We start from the raw sequence: 18,301 nt of genomic DNA on the forward strand, positions 1-18,301 counted from the left end.
ATTGGTGTAATATATACTATATTGAAACTTTTCCATGGTTCATATACCCTGATACTACCCATAGATTCATCAAAATAAGCAAACAACATGTAGAAAACAGAATCTGTCAAAAACAGAATAGTCTATAGCAATCTGGAAACTTCGAATACTTCTGTAACTCCAAAAATTCTGAAAAATTAGGAAAACCTGGGAAATTTGTGTGCTAATATTGTGCAAGAAGAATCAGATCAAAATCACGCTTTTGTGAATTAGGAAAATTATTTCCCTGGGCGCAAAAGTTTTTGTTTTTCAGCATGATCAAAACAACTATCACCGTAAGCCACCCCAAAGGTCTTGCCTGGCAAAACCATTAATTAAAACATAAAACCACATCTAACCAGAGGCTAGATGAATTATTCAAATCAAAACAGGAACAAAAATGCAAAAACAAAAATAAAATTGGGTTGCCTCCCAATAAGCACTATTGTTTAACGCCCTTAGCTAGGCATAAAAACACGAATAGATCTAGGTATTGTCATCTTTGGTATGCAATCCATAAGTAGCTCTCATAATAGATTCTTATGGCAATTTAATTTTCTTTCTAGGAAAGTGTTCCATGCCCTTCCTTAACGGAATTTGAAATCTAATGTTTCCTTCTTTCATATCAATAATTGCACCAATCGTTCTAAGGAAAGGTCTACCAAGAATAATAGGACATATAGGATTGCAATCTGTATCAAGAACAATGAAATCTAGGGACACATAATTCGAATTTGCAACAATAAGAACATAATTAATCCTTCCCATAGGTTTCTTAATAGTGGAATCCGCAAGATGAAAATTTAAAGAACAATCATCAAATTGACGGAAACCTAAAACATCACATAAAGTTTTTGGAATCATGGAAACGCTAGCACCCAAATCACATAAAGCATGGCAATCATAATATTTAATCTTAATCTTAATAGTAGGTTCCCACTCACCATAAAGTTTTCTAGGGATAGAAACTTTCAATTCAAGTTTTTCTTCAAAAGATTGCATCATAGCATCAACGATACGTTTAGTAAAAGCTTTATTTTGATTATAAGCATGAGGAGAATTCAACATGGATTCCAACAAGGAAATACAATCTATTAAATAAAAATTATCATAATTAAATTCCTTGAAATACAAAGGAGTGGGTTCATTGCTACTTAAAGTTTTGACCTCTCCAACCCCACTTTTATCAATTTTTGCATCAAGATCTAAAAACTCAGAATCATTGGGACGCCTTTTAACTAAAGTTGACTCATCTCTAGTCCCATCTTTATCAAGATTTATATTAGAAAACAAAGATTCAATATGAGTCACATCAATCACTTTAAGAACTTCATCATTATTTTCATGGAAACTAGAAGAACACGCTTTTACAAACCAATCTCGTTTAGCACACATCTTAGCGGTTCTTTCCTTGCACTCATCAATGGAGATTCATTGATATCATGCTTGGGTGGAATAGATATAATTTTCAAAGAATCAACATCAAGAGAAACTCTATCCACGTTCCTAGCCAAATCATCAATCTAAAGCAATTTTTCTTCAACCAAGGCATTGGAACTCTTTTGCGAAATCATAAATTCTTTAACACTATTCTCGAGATCAGAAGACATCTTATCATAATTTCAACAAGAATTGTTGTAGGAATTACCATAATTATTAGAGGAATTACTAGGAAACGACCTAGGATTAAAATTGCCTCTATACGCGTTATTACCAAAATTGTTCCTACCAACAAAATTCACATCCATAGATTCATTATTATTCTCAATCAAAGTAGACAAAGGCATATCATTAGGATCAATAGAAGAACTCTTACTAGCAAATAATTGCATAAGTTCATCCATCTTTCCATTCAAAACATTAATCTCTTCAATCGCATGCACTTTTTTACTAGTGGAAGATCTTTGGTGTGCCATTGAGAATAATTAAGCATAATATTGTCTTGGAGTTTAGTAGCTTATCCTAAAGTAATTTCCATAAAAGTGCCTCCTGCGGCCGAATCTAAAAGATTCCGAGAAGCAAAATTCAATCCGGCATTAAATTTTTGTATAATCATCCACAAATTCAAACCATGAGTAGGGAAATTTCGTATCATCAATTTCATCCTCTCCCAAGATTGCGCAACGTGTTCATGATCAAGTTGCTTAAAATTAATAATATCGTTCCTAAGGGGGATGATCTTAGCGGGAGGAAAATACTTGGAAATAAAAGCATCTTTACACTTATTCCATGAATCAATACTATTTTTAGGTAAAGATGAAAACCAAGTTTTAGCACAATCTCTAAGTGAAAACGCAAATAGCTTCAATTTAACAATATCATTATCCACATCTTTCTTCTTTTGCATATCGCACAACTCAACAAAACTATTTAGATGGGATGCGACATCTTCACTAGGAAGGCCGAAAAATTGATCTTTCATAATAAGATTTCGCACTAGTGGCGGGAGCAATCGGAGTACTAATAAAACCATTGTTATTAGTGTTGGAAAAGTCACACAATTTGGTATTCTCTTGAGCCATCGTGACAAAGCAAGCAATCCAACACACGAGCACACAAAAAGCAAAGAAGAGACGAACGGAAGAAGGGCGAATCTTTTCGAAAATCATTTTAGAAGTGCGGGAGAGGAAAATGAGAGGCAAATGGCGAATAATGTAATGCAAGAGATGGGACTTTTAAGGTTGGTACTTGGTATGTCTTGACTTGGCGTAGATCTCCTCGGCAACGGCGCCAAAAATTCTTCCTGCTATTTCTTGAGCTTGCATTGGTTTTTCCCTTGAAGAGGAAAGGGTGATGCAGCAAAGTAGAGATAGGTATTTCGCTCAGTTAGAGAACCAAGGTATCAATCCAGTAGGAGACAACGCACAAATCACCAATACCTGCACAAAAAATCAAACAACTTTCACCCAACGCGATAAAGGGGTTGTCAATCCCTTCACGGTCACTTTTAAAAGTGAGATCTAATAGAGATAGATGAATCTAAACAAAAGATAAAGTAAATATTTTTAGTATTTTTGGTTTATAGATCGGAAAGTAAAAGATTGCAAAATAGTAGATCCGAAACTTATACGATGGAAAATAGACCCGGGGACCATAGTTTTCACTAGTGGCTTCTCTCAAGATAGCAAATAATATGGTGGGTGAACAAATTACTGTCGAGCAATTGATAAAAAAGCGTAAAGTTATGATGATATCTAAGGCAATGATTATTAAATATAGGCATCATGTCAGTGTCAAGTAGATCGACTCTTGCTTGCATCTACTACTATTACTCCACACATCGACTTACTCCTGCCTGCATCTAGAGTATTAAGTTCATGAGGAACAGAGTAACACATTAAGTAAGATAACATGATGTAAGGGAATAAACTCAAGCAATATGATGTAAACCCCATCTTTTTATCCTCGATGGCAACAATACAATACGTGCCTTTCTCCCCCTACTATCAGTGGGAAAGGACACCACGAGATTGAACCCAAAGCTAAGCACTTCTCCCATTGCAAGAAAAACCAATCTAGTTGGCCAAACTAAACCAATAATTCAAAAAGAATTACAAAGATATCAAATCATGCATATAAGAATTCAGAGAAGATTCAAATAATATTCATACAATTCATCGGATCTCGACAAACACGCTGCAAAAGAAGATTGCATCGGATAGATCTCCAAGAATATCGAGGAGAACATGGTATTGAGAATCAAAGAGAGAGAAGAAGACATCTAGCTACTAGCTATGGACCCATAGGTCTGTGGTAAACTACTCACGCTTGATCAGAAGGGCAATAGAGTTGATGTAGAAGCCCTCCATGGTCGAATCCCCCTCCGACAAGATGCCAGAAAAGGCCCCTATATGGGATCTCACGGGAACAGAAGGTTGCGGTGGTGGAAAAGTGTTTTCGTGGATTCTTCTGGTGGTTTGGGGATATATGTGAATATATAGGATGAAGAAGTAGGTCGGTGGAGTCACGAGTGGCCCACAAGGCAGGGGGTGCGCCCTTCCCCCTTGTGGCCGCCTCATGGCTCTTCCGACTTGATCTCCGAATATCCTAGGTGTCTTCTGGTCCAAGAAAAATCATCGTGAAGGTTTAATTCCGTTTGGACTCCGTTTGGTATTCCTTCTTTGCGAAGCTCAAAAACAAGGAAAAAACAGAAACTGACACTAGGCTGTAGGTTAATAGGTTAGTCCCAAAAATAATATAAAATAACATATTAATGCATATAGAACATCCAAAACAGATAATATAATAGCATGGAACCATCAGAAATTATAGATACGTTGGAGACGTATCATCTGCCTATTTATCTCATACATAATTAACTTGTTATATAATTGATTTATTGCCTGCCTAATTGGAAAAAAATCCATACTTCTAATCACTTATCATCCTAATTAACTGACTCCCTAATAAATTAATTTCATTTCCATTTTCTTTATTTATGCCCTCGTTCTACTTTCGGTATTAGACAGTAGATCATCAAGACGAAGTATGTTTTATCTTCAATTCATATGTGTTTATCGCATCATGTGGTACCTGGGAAGATCTTTCCAAGTGTTCTTTTACATTGTAGTCTTGGTAACTACAACTACAACTCTTATGGTGCAAGAAAATATGGCTCGGGTTCATAATTTTTTCTAGATATGATAACGCTCTGGGATATGTAATTTGCTGAGTAATAAGCGTGCATATTGTTCATAAACTCATCACCAAGGCAAACTTTCAGAATGAAAGAAGAAACATTATTCTTTGCTAGGCCAACTATGTAAAGATGTGTAAATTACAAAACACAACATCATATTTGGGTCTAGGGTTCCATTTTAGCACCATTATTCGATTTGTTTCACAAAACAACCACTTTTGAGACAGGTTGGTTGATTTGCTTGTTTTAACCATTTTTCGATAGGGTGTGCCCAACAATCAAAGCCAGGACAACCAACCAAAAAGAATCAATAGTGAACCATGACTACTGTAGATCGCTAAGCTAATTATGAACTGAAACATACGAAAAACATGAATCACTTACATGGAGAACTCCCGACATATTCCAAACTTGGTGAAACAAATGTCACATAATAGAAAAACCTGCACATAAGAGGCATGCTCAAATAGAAATTGAACTTGGATGTAAATTAACTAAGAAACTCAGGAAAAAATTAATGAATTTGTCACATATCTAGGATTCCGACCAACCTACAGAAGCAAACTTGAATTTCCCATAGGTTAATGCAAACTTACCTTGACGGTTTATGGATGGCCAACTCCTTTTTGAGTTCTCCAACCTTTGTGAACGAACCTCCAAGTCTCCAAAATATGAACATAAGGCAGATCATGTGGACGTGAACCAATGTTCTTTCTGGTCATAGACTAAAATAGGTGCACTTGAACAGTTGCACAAAATATATAGAAAATCAGCATATGGGATATTGCCCATGCGTTACTAAGCAAAATCAGTGGGAATATTTGTGTCTTTGGCTTCTCTGTTGAAGACTCTGCAAATCTCTAACATGAGGCAGTCAAGATCAGAAGAAGAAATGATTACCTAAAAATGGGAAAAACACAAAACTTGTGTGGTACCTGATTCATATATAGTTGATATATTCCACAAAAGTGCTAATGTGAGCCATTAGCACTTTCATGTTGTCTTCCTTGGTAGGATTAGTTCAAGTTTCAAACTCGTAGGTACATTCATAAATCTAAGCTAAATTATCCTAAGAAGAGGGAGTGTAAAACTATCTAGGTGGACAAGCTATCAACAACATTCTATTTAAGAGGCTGCAGTACTTTATCTAGTCATTCTATTTAACCAGTGCATTGCTGCTACTATTGAGCAAGGTAGTAAAAGGAAAAAATTTGCAGTACATACAATTTGATATCATGAAATTTATAATCTAAGATGCAATAATCGTATACTCTAAGAGGCTGTATTACTTTAGAATGCATAAAACATTCAGCACCACAACTTTGTTTTCTTGGAATAAATATTCTTCTATTCCAGATAAGTTGTTGCACATTCATGACTATATTCCATAAGTATGAGCTCTATATACTTGTTAACAGCTACAAGAGCCATTATAAAGACAAAGATGGCAATACTCGGATAATATTTGCTTGATTTAAGTTTAACCGAGGGTGAGACTCATGGTCTCCCCATACATAGTCCAATCAGGTTACGATTTCGATACAAGAGAAGTGCCAAAAGGCTCCTCATACATAGTCCAACCAGGTTTTCAATACAAGAGAAGTGCCAAAAGGCCACCATCTCTGGTCACAAAATATTATTGGAACTATCTTTTGCTAAGCTTATTCGAGAAACTACAGTTGCTTTGAAATAACTAATGAAATGGTTTCTATATATAACCGATGACTTGCATTGTTGGGACACCAACACCAAGTATTTGCATAAAGATGAAAGAGAGGAAACAGGACCACACCACCACTACAAAACAAAGACACATCTGTGACATTTTGGGCCGAACGAAATATCTTTCTGTCAAGCTTATGACACTTCTATGACAATAATTGTGACAAAATCCGGTATCATCATAGATGTGGTGGGCTCCGACTTCTATGACAAAAAATCATGAAAGACAATGGGCTTTTCATCCTGGGTGGGCTAGAGACACACCTGCATGACATTCTTTGGGCCGTCCATGACGGAAAAAAATCGTGGTAGAAGCAAGGGCGAGGAAAATTTCGGGGAGTTCCCGGCTACGGTGGGTGGTCGGGGCCGAGCGATGCATGGAGGTTTGTGCATTTCTCTTGTACATGTGTGCGCGTGTGTGTGAGGCGTTGCGCTCTAACTGAACCCGAGCGAGGTGTTGGGCTCTAACTAAACCCGAGCGATTGCACTAGCTACGTTACTGAACCCCGATCGATCCCTTGCTGTTAACTGAACCCGATTGATTCCTTCTCTACTGCTGCTAATTGAAGCCAGCGAAGCTGCCTCTTGATGAACATTCCCCAGTGGGGGTTGGATGAACAGTTCATAGTGGGGGTTGGATGAACAGGATCCTGTGGTAGTAGAGGCTATTGCCGCTGGATGAACATGACCCCGATCGAGGAGGTGGGGGTGGATGAACAGTAGCCGGTGGAGGGACCCCATGGAGGGCTGGTTGAGTATGACCCCGTGGATGAACAATAGCTGGTGGAGGTAGGAGGAAGACGCGATGGATGAACAGTGCAGGTGGAAGCTGAAGCAAGTCGATAGTGGGTGAACAATAGCCCGTGGAGTCCCGTTTCGTGGTACGCCCACACCCCTCTGATGAACAAGACCCCCGTTTCGACCATAGTGCTCCAACACAAGTCCTTTTCCTCCATTTTGCATTATGCCACACCCCTCCCGATGAACAGGACCCCTGTTTCGATCGTAGTGCTCCAACACATGTCCGTTTTCTCCGTTTTGCGGTATGCCACACCCCTACGGATGAACAAGACCGCTGTTTAGACAATAGTCGGTCAAACAGAAGGTCGTTTCCTTCGTATTGCGGTACACCAGATCCTGTTTCGGCTGTTCCGTACAAGCCGGTTGGCTCCCGTTGAACAAGAGGCATTCTGACCCAGTCTGTTGCCTCCCGATGAACCTGACGCTGTTTCTCTGTTCCGACCCAGCCGGTTGGCTGCGCGATGAACAGAACGCTGTTGCTGCCGTCTGTTGCCTCTCCATGTACACGAGCTCTGGCCGTACGTATGCGCGAGTAGGTGTTCGAGACCCCGCCCGTATGTACATACATCGTCATATTTTTTGGCATGTGGTCGTATGTACGTGTACACGGTTTACAAGGGACTGCCTGAACTGCTATGTCGGGGGCTCTACTACTACACATGCCACTGCTTGCTCGGCCATGGTTCATCGTTGTAGAGAGACCGATCGACTAGTATGTACGTACACGTTTGTGACAACGCTATGTATGCTTCGACCAGGTGGGTCCAGGCTGGCAGGGAGGATAAGGAGGCACTTCCTTGCATGCGAAGTTATTGATGGTGGGTCAGAGCTGTCCGGGGAAGGATTCATTTTTTGCGCCTAATATGGAGGCCCTTTCCTTGCGTCCGAAGATATAGCTAGTGGGTCCCATTTGTCAGGAGGGAAAACATTTTTTTCCGCAAAATATAGAGGCCCTTCTGTTAGGTCCCTGTTGTCAGGTGGAGGAATCATTATTTTACGCGTAATAAGGAGGCACTTCCTTGCTGCGGCTGTCGACCCAACTGTCAGCCTCTCCACGTACAGTCCTCTTCAGATGTAAGTCGTTCCTTGACCATGTTGACCACACCGCACTGAGAGCACCAAGGCGATGGACGATAGCGAGGCCTAGGAAAGGAATGACCCGGAGCCAGGGAAGATTCGGAAGTTGCTTCCAACGCGGAGGGGCATACAAGGGTTTACTAGTTGGGCTGCAGTGTGAGGCTGCTGTCGCTGGAGATTAACAACAGGTCTGGGTGAGTACAGGGATGGCCAGGCCAGCAATGGAAGTAGGGTGGGGCGATGAGGCCTGCGCGGCAGTAGAGTCGGCCATGGGAGGCAGGAGCAGGCGGCACGAACGATGCTGGTTTGGGCGGCTGGAGCAAGAAGACCAGAGGTTGAAGAAGAACTATGGCCGTTGGATGGACATTGTACGGTCACTGGAGCTAGAATCGTTCATATTGACTAAGTTGACAAATCCCTCCATCCGCATCAACTTAGCAGGCCCACAAGTCAGCCTCCTACTATGGTGGGTCCAAGATAGCAGGGAGAGTATTAGTTTTTTTGTGCGTAATAAGGAGGCACTTCCTTGCGTGTGAAGATATAGCTGGTGGGTCTGAGCTGTCAGCGAGAGGAACATTTTTTCGTGAAATACAGAGGCCCTTCCGGTGGGTCCCTGTCGTCAAGTGGAGGAATCATTATTTTGCACGTAATAAGGAGGCACTTCCTTGCGTGCGGCCGTGGACCCAGCTGTCAGCCTCTCTACATACAGTCCTCTTCTGATGGATGTCATTCGTTGACCACGTTGACCACGCTGCATCGAGAGCACCAGGGCGGCAGACAGCGGCGAGGCCTAGGAAGGGAATGACCCGGGGTTGGGGAAGACTTGATAGTGGTTGGCCACGCGGTGGGGAGTACGGGGGTTTATTGGTTTGGCTGCCGTCGCCAGAAAATAACAGGAGGTGTGGGTGAGTAGAGGAATGGCCTGGCCAGCGATGGAGTAGGGTGAGGGGTGCGGCCTGTGTGGCAGCACAGCCAGCCAAGGGAGGCAGGAGCAGGCAGTCCCACAGGCGCTGGTTTGTGCGGCTGGAGCAATAAGATCAGATATTGAAGAAGCAGCACAGACATTGGATTAACATCCAACGGTCACTGATGCTAGAATCGTTTGTTGACTAAGTTGACAAAGCCTTTCGTACATGTCAACCTAGTAGACCCACAAGTCATCCTCCAAATCTGTACCAAACAACATACAACCCAAAATTTCTAGCCAGATTCAAATTAATTAAAAAACTAAACATACCTTAATTTAAGTCCAGTGAAATTACCCACACAAAAACAATGAAATTTAAAATATCAAAATCCAAAAGAAAAAAGTATTTTGGAACTAATTGCCTATTTGCTGTATTTTTTTCATTTTACAGCCCATTTCTTATTACTTATAGCCCATTTCTTATTACTTATAGCCCATTTTCTGGGCAAGCCCGAATGCATCCCTCCTCATCTCGAAAGATTTCCGGCCCAGCAGGGCGTAGAAAAGCAAGTAGGCCTACATTGGTTATTCTGCAAAAAACAAAATAGCTGGGTTAGCCATTTTCAGAAAGGAAAAAAACTAGGCTGGTCATGTGGTAAACCTATGAAATAAAATCCTGGGCTAGACGGGCCACAGCTCCTGCACAACCCAGTTGATATCCTTCTCCGCCCCGAAAACAAAAATAAAAATAAAATTACTGCATGCGCTGCTAGGTCCTGGGTGTCTGCCGCTCCTTGTGCAGTTATCTCGCTTATTGACTACGTTGACACTGACGTGCTGCGACCCAGATGTCAGGAAACCCTCAGGAGGAACCCTTTTTTTCTTGTAATAAAGGAGGCACTTGCTTGCCTACTCCCATGATTCTGGTGGGTCCCTACTATCATGCTCACCATGTACAGTCATCTCCTTATTCCTATCGGTTGTTGACCATGTTGACAACACCGGAGGGCGGCGCCGCAGCGAGCGAACCAAGGTGGAGGACGATGGTGAGGCCTCTAACGAGAATGAACAGGAGCCGGGGAAGATACTCGGAGTTTTAGGGTTTGATGTGGCCATGATGCGTGCGCGGCAGCACAACCAGCCGTGGGAGGCGGGAGCAGACGGTCTCGTCGGTGCTGATTTGGCTTTGGCGGCTGGAGGAAGAAGAGACTGAAGAAACACAACCGACGTTGAATGTCAATCCAATGGTCATGGTTGGCACAATGGTTTGTTGACTAAGCCGACACCAAGTAGCATACTTTTTTATATATAGGAAGAAAATAAAACTAGGCTCGTTCGCCAGATAACATTCCTGAAACTGCGACCATTTGATCTTGCGTCACAATTAAAACTGCGAGGAAAATGTGTTCGTTTGCCGTCCTCCTCCCAAGGAATGTTCGCCACATAAGTGACTAGCACCCTTGGTTTTCAACCAAGAGGTTTTGAGTTCGAGTCCCAGGAACCCTCAATTTTCTCCTCCTTCCTTCCTCACAAGAAAAGAAAACCAAAGACTTGAGAAGGTGTACAGAACAACCTAGTGTACCAGTAAAGAGACGTTGCTGAGTTTTAGAAAAAAGAGAGACATGCTCCTGTAGCTGGTTCGAATCCAAACCTAGACTAGGACTATATATGGTGCTATGCTACTCTGTAAGTAATGAAATTGACATATCCAATGTTCGCTTCTCCTCTCCTCTACTTACTCTGCCTAGTATCAGAAGCTCTGGCCGCTGCAACCATGTCCGCTGGCGGCTTGTCCACCTGCTCTTCAGCAGGCAACAACCAGATATGCGCCAAGTCGCCACCCGTACCATCTCCTGTGGGTCTCATCACACCCCCGCCAACACGCGCACCGCAGCCGGTTGCTCATCGCAACCCACTGCCATTGGTGTGGTGCCACTGCTACAAATCACACAGAGTCATCCGTCACGTCTCAACCATAATCCTCAACCCTGGCCGAGTCTTCTACAAATACCCAAATCATGGGGTAATAATATGTTTAAGTGTTGTTTTGCTGCTTTTAGTTGCTGATTTTTTAATAGTTTGGTTGATGATCTTACAATTTGATTCATGCAGAAAAGGGAAGATTCATGTGATTTCTATTTGTGGGAAGTTGCTAATGTGGGGGGAATGCAACTACGCTGATTATTTGGTTAGCCGAGGAATCGCAATACCAGCAGGTTGGGGTATTGGAAAAGTAGCTGAAGGAACGACAGAAGAGGAAGATGCAGAGCAGAATGTCAAAGATCTAGTTCCTCTGATCATGGCCAACCAATAGCTGTTGAACGGCCTTGCCAACAATGAGGAGATTAAAGAGCTTGTGAAGATAATGGGCAAAATCGATGTGCTCGGTAGGATGATGGTCTATATTTGCAGTGTATGTAGCACTCGTGATGTATTCAATGGCTATGACATGAACACTTTGCTGAAACTAGTAATGAATGAAACCTGTTTAATAGGCTAGGTGTAGTGTTGTGAACATCTAATGATTTCTAATAACGGAAATCAGGGGGTATCCCCTTTTGCTCATAAATAAATAAATAAATAGCAGAGGCCCTTTTGCTAACAAATAAATAAATTAGCAGAGGCCCTATCAGGTCAGCTTTGTTCCCATTCAAAGATGTCGAGCAAATTGTAGTCCAACAGCAAACTATGTCATCAAATACAAGTTCCACAGATAAATATGAGTGCAACTAAACAACAATGTCATCATGTTTTAGTCTTCATTCAATCACCAACACAAATCAACATACATAATAAGTGATGTTCTCACAGCAAAATACTAAACAACTTCATCAGGTTTTAGTTGTCATAGCAAACACAATTTCACATAGTAGCTAAAAACGTCTTCTGACAGGCAAATACAACAAAAGCAATCTAATCATCATCCGCAGCAGCAGCGTCAACATCTTAGCCATGTGCATCAGTCAGAATCGTAATTCCCCCAGTGTCATCTTCTTCTTCATCCTCAATGTCCTCGAACATTGGCGACTTATTGATCAACTCTCGTATGTCCACAACCCGATAGACAATCTTTTTGCCAGCATCATTGACATGATGGTTCTCAAAGATATTAGGAACATCTGTGGAATCTTCTACACCATGAGAACTGTAAGCATCATATTGTTGTGCAACTTCATTAATTGAATTCCTCTGCTCAAACCTTTGCAATACTCTCCAGTCATCTCTATGTGCAAATGTGTCTTCCAAGAAAATTATCTATGTTGCTTGATTTGCCAAAATAAAAGGCTCATAGGTCTGGTACAGCGCCTTGACATTGAGGGATTTGAAATAATCCTCAGCTCTGGGTTTTGCGATCCTGGAAAACAGGTTATACCAATGACAACACAACAGAATCACACACCGATGAACCTCCAAACTGGAGATATATTGCAACTGAAGAATGTCTGTTATGTTAGCATAGATTTCAGTTGTCTCTTCACCATAATTATCCATGCTCATGATGGCATCGTTTTGTGTCTTCCTGCCTTCGTCTCGTGCAAGGGTGTTGTAGCGCACATCTCCAACAACGCAAGATTCATAATGTCTTACCCGAGTATCAGGGCCCATTGCTAGTGCGTAAAGGGCATCATTAACTGCCTGCCAATCCTCCCGCATCTTCTTAACCTATGGTAAGAAAATATACAAGCTGATCAACTTATGTACTCAATATATTAAAAAAACTGCCAGTGCAATTCAAAAGCTTACATGGCTCTTAAACCATTTCGCAAATCCTGCCATAACCAGTTTGTCAATGTTTCTTGGATTTTGCGGCAGTAACTCCTTTTTGTAGATGCTGCACAACATAGTGACCTCGTCAAACATCTAAATATATAAGAATGTGCTGCAAGTTTAGTAGATTACAATGTATAAGCTGCAGTACTTAGCATTTACTCGATATAAGGTAGAATCTCAGGAGAGTTATTCAACACATACCAAACCATTTTGTCCAAATCTTTAGGTTTGACATCTTGTCGACTCTTCCCTGTAACTCGAATAGAACAATCGAAAACATTGAGCCTGGGATTGTCTTCACCCACCTCTTTGCTAAGCTGATCAAATGTTTCAATGTATTTTGAGCAGAATGTCAACGCTTTTGTAGAAATGTAGGCCTCTGCAATGGAACCCTCGGGTCTAGCCATGTTCCTAACATAGCCCTTGAAAGTACCTAGCTGCCTTTCAATAGGGTACATACAACCATACTATACTGGACCTCTAAGTAGTGCCTCATCAGGTAGATGAACAGCTAAATGCACCATCACATCAAAGAAGGCTGGAGGATATATCTTCTCAAGGTCGCATAGGATAGTTGGTATCTTGTCTCTAAGATGCTCCAAAGCATCAGTCCTGATATTTCTACTATAGAGTTCTCTGAAGAATTGTCCCAACTCTGAAACTATTGTGTATAAGTCAGGGCGGCCCAATCCTCTAAGGATAACAGGTAAAACCCTTTGAAGTAGGACGTGGAAATCATGAGTTTTCAACCCTTGTACCTTGTTTCCATCTGCACTGACTCTCCTTTCAGGGTTGGAAGCAAATCCATGTGGGAATCTCACACATGACAGGACCTCGCATAATTCTTTTCTTTTTACCTTGTCCAAGATGTACACAGCTGGTGCCATATCCTGTGGTTTACCTTCATCTTCCACCTGCAAATCCTTTCTGATACCCAGGTGCGTCAAATGAATCCTAGATTTTAGGGTATCTTTCGTCTTGCCTTCAGTATTAAGAAGTGTGTCGATAATGCTATCACATATATTTTTCTCGATGTGCATCACATCAAGATTATGCCACAGATCCAAATCTTTCCAATACTCCAAGTCCCACAAAGTGGACATGCAGGTAAATAATAATCTCTCTTCTGCCCTGCCATGCTTCCTTTTCCCACTAGCATTATCAGGATGGTTTCCTCATGTAATATCCCTGGCCTTCTCTAATTCCATTTCCAACTCATCGCCAGTGAGCCTCTTTGGAGCATCACGGTTTTCATGCTTTGCATTGAACACATGTATTCGGTATTTTGTAGGACACGGTTTGTCCTTGGCAAGGAAATGATGTTGTCCAATGTAATGGATCTTGCTAAGTATTACGTATGACAGCGAATTCTTGTCACAACTATCACATGCATTGTAACCATGTGTCGTTCACCCTGACATAGTGCCCAAAGCTGGATAATCATGGATGCACCAAATTATAACAGCACACAGAAAGAAATCAGCTGGTGGGCTGCTATATAAGCCTCGAGTGAGAACACCCCTCCCTAGCTGTTGAAGTTCCTCCACAAGAGGCTCCATGAATAAATCAAAATCCTTTCCAGGACTTTTTGGACCTGGGATGAGCAAGGCCATCATGTAGTTTGATTCTTTGGTCCAGACATTTGGAGGCATGTTGTAAGGGATAACAAGCACTGACCACATGCTATATGTGGCGCTCGGGTGGCCAAATGGGTTAAATCCATCTGTAGCTAAGCCAAGTCTAATGTTTCTTGGGTCAGCAACAAACTTTTTGTGTTTTTGATTGAAGCTTTTCCAGTCACTACCATGAGATGGATGGCTCATTACATTCTGATCTCTGTACTCCTGGTTCCTAGAACGCCACAATACATCCTCTCTAGTTTCAGCATCATGAAACAACCTCTGCAATCTTGGTATAACTGGAAAATGTCTTAGAACATTATGAGGAATCATATTCACAGTATCACCATCTTTCCATCTTGATGATTTGCATTCTACGCATTCACTTAAGTTGGCATAATCCTTCTAGAACATAACACAATTATTCTTACAAACATAGATCATATCATATCCAATTCCAACTGCATGAATGAAATTCTTCATTTTACTGTAGGTGTGTGGCAGGTCAGACGCATCTGGGAAAGATGATAGAGGCAAAGGTGTCCCGTCTTTCGATGAGATGATGGATATCGCTTTGGTGGAAGTCGACTTTGACGATCCGACTACGAACGTGCGAGCACGTCGTGCCTTAGCAATCGCTAAACCAACTCCGAGAGGTTATTGACCACGCCGGAGCACGATCAACCTGACCACGAGGGTCCGTTTCCTGCGAGCAAACGAAGAACAAGCCAGAAACTGAGATTGCAATCTGGATATTGCGAATATAAGATGAAAGCTTTATTGATCAAGGTGGGGTTCTGTGACGCCTTTGTCTAGTCGTTGAACACAAACGAAGTACGCGAAGTTGCAGCTATGGCGAACTTTAATCTAAACAAAACCCCCCAAAGTCTAAACGGTGCCCTAAGGGCTGTATATATGGAGGAAGAGAGGGGGAATTTCATGGCCCTTGGTGGAGGGGTCCGAAATCAACCCTATCTCTTGTTTCCCCACACATACGGATTCTAAAAATAGCCTATACTTATGTATTTCGAAATTACATGGGCCGGGCCCAATAAAAAGGTGACGCAACACCTATAATAGCCTCTGGACGAAATTTATGAAGTGACATCTTGTATATTTCGTCCAAGGCTTCATGCACTCGTTATGGTGGCTTCAAAGACCTGAAATCATCACTTGTAACTCCGTTCTTGCTCCCCTTGCGCATGCCATCATCTCCATGCTTGTTCTTGCTCCAATGTTCATCCTTCTCCAAGCTAGGCCCTTCATTTGTATGCAAAACAAATGTATCCAATTTAGGCAGCATCATATTCTCATGAACATTAGAATCATTACCAAGAAACGAAAGTACCTCGTAATTTAGTTGGCGTGCGCGAGCTCTAGTAATTGGTCCAGTATGTATAGCAGCAGGGGATGTGGGTGTAACAATGGTATTGATGTCCTCATCATCCTCCCCTTCTTGAAATGAAGTCATCCTCGACGGAAGCTCATCTTCCTCACCCAAATAAGGCTTCAAATTTGCAATGTTAAAAGTGGGACTAACCCCAAAATCTGCAGGCAACTCAAGTTTATATGCATTATCATTTATTTTCTCTAACACCTTAAAGGGACCATCAGCACGTGGCATGAGCTTTGATTTGCGCAAATCAGGAAATCTATCCTTACGCAAATGTAACCAAACAAGATCTCCAGGTGCAAACACAACATGTTTTCTACCCTTATCTCCAGCAAGTTTATATTTGGCATTCATACGCTCAATGTTTTCCTTAGTTAACTCATGCATTTTTAAAATCAATTCAGCATGTTGTTTAGCATCAAAATTAACCTTCTCCGAAGATGGAAGAGGCAACAAATCAATAGGTGCACGAGGTAGGAAACCATACACAACTTCAAAAGGGCACATCTTAGTAGTAGAATGCAATGAACGATTATAAGCAAATTCAATATGAGGCAAGCATTCCTCCCACATTTTCTTATTACTCTTTAAAACAACCCTAAGCATAGTAGACAATGTTCTATTGACTACTTCAGTTTGTCCATCAGTTTGGGGGTGACAAGTAGTACTAAAAAGCAGTTTAGTCCCCAACTTAGCCCATAAACATCTCCAAAAGTGGCTAAGAAATTTAGTATCACGATCCGAAACAATAGTATTTGGCACACCATGCAAGCGAATAATTTCACGAAAGAACAAATCAGCAACATTAACAGCATCATCGCTTTTATGACATGGTATAAAGTGTGCCATTTTCGAGAATCTATCCACGACAACAAATATGCTATCCCTCCCCTTCTTTGTTCGAGGTAAACCTAAAACAAAGTCCATAGATATATCCTCCCAAGGAACACTAGGTACAGGCAAAGGCATATATAAACCATGAGGATTGAGTCGTGACTTAGCTTTTTGACATGTAGTGCAGCGAGCAACAAAACACTCAACATCCCATATCATCTTTGGCCAAAAGAAATGTGTAGCAAGTACATCCTCCGTCTTCTTCATGCCAAAGTGTCCCATTAATCCTCCTCCATGCGCCTCCTGCAACAACAAAGGACGAACGGAGCTAGCTGGAATGCATAGCTTGTTAGCATGAAACACAAATCCATCGTTAACGACAAACTTGTTCCACATTCTTCATTCTTTACAATTCTGCATTACATCTTTAAAATCAGCATCATGCACATATTGATCTTTTATGGTCTCCAAACAAATATTTTGAAGTCAAGTTGTGAAAGCATAGTATAGCGACGAGACAATGCATCAGCAATAACATTTTCTTTTCCCTTCTTGTGTTTAATGACATAAGGGAAAGTCTCAATGAATTCAACCTATTTAGCATGTCTACGATTCAATTTAGCTTGAGTTTTAATATGTTTGAAAGATTCATGATTAGAATGTATAACAAATTCTTTGGGCCATAAATAATGTTGCCATGTTTCTAAACTCCGAACAAGAGCATATAATTCTTTATCATAAGTAGAATAATTCAGACTAGGCCCACTCAATTTTTCAGAAAAGTATGCAACAGGTTTGCCATCTTGTAATAACACACCTCCTAATCCAATTCCACTAGCATCACATTCAAGCTCAAAAGTCTTATTAAAATCAGGAAGTTGGAGTAAAGGAGCATGTGTCAACTTATCTTTCAATACCGTGAAGGCTTCTTCCTGTGCAGTACCCCACAAAAGAGGCACATCTTTCTTTGTAAGCTCATTGAGAGGTGCAACAATGGTGCTGAAATCTCTCACAAAACGCCTATAGAATCCAGCGAGGCCAAGAAAACTCCTCACTTGTGTGACCGTTTTGGGCTGCGGCCAACTCTCAATAGCTTCAATCTTGGCTTTATCAACTTCAATTCCCTGTGGAGTAACAACATAGCCAAGAAAAGATACTCGGTCGGTGCAAAAGGTGCACTTCCCAAGGTTACCAAACAAACGTGCATCACGTAGAGCAATAAAAACAGCACATAAATGTTCCAAATGTTCTTCCAAAGATCTGCTATAAATCAATATGTCATCAAAGTAAACTACCACAAATCGTCCAATGAAAGCACGTAAAACTTCGTTCATTAATCTCATGAAAGTACTAGGTGCATTAGTTAACCCAAAAGGCATGACTAACCACTCAATATAATCCAAACTTAGTTTTAAATGCTGTTTTCCATTCATCTCCCAATTTCATACGAATTTGATGGTATCCACTACGCAAATCAACTTTGGAGAATATTGTAGAGCCACTCAATTCATCAAGCATAT

The sequence above is a fragment of the Triticum aestivum genome, chromosome 2B (assembly GCF_018294505.1).
Source record: "Triticum aestivum cultivar Chinese Spring chromosome 2B, IWGSC CS RefSeq v2.1, whole genome shotgun sequence".
NCBI lineage: Eukaryota > Viridiplantae > Streptophyta > Magnoliopsida > Poales > Poaceae > Triticum > Triticum aestivum.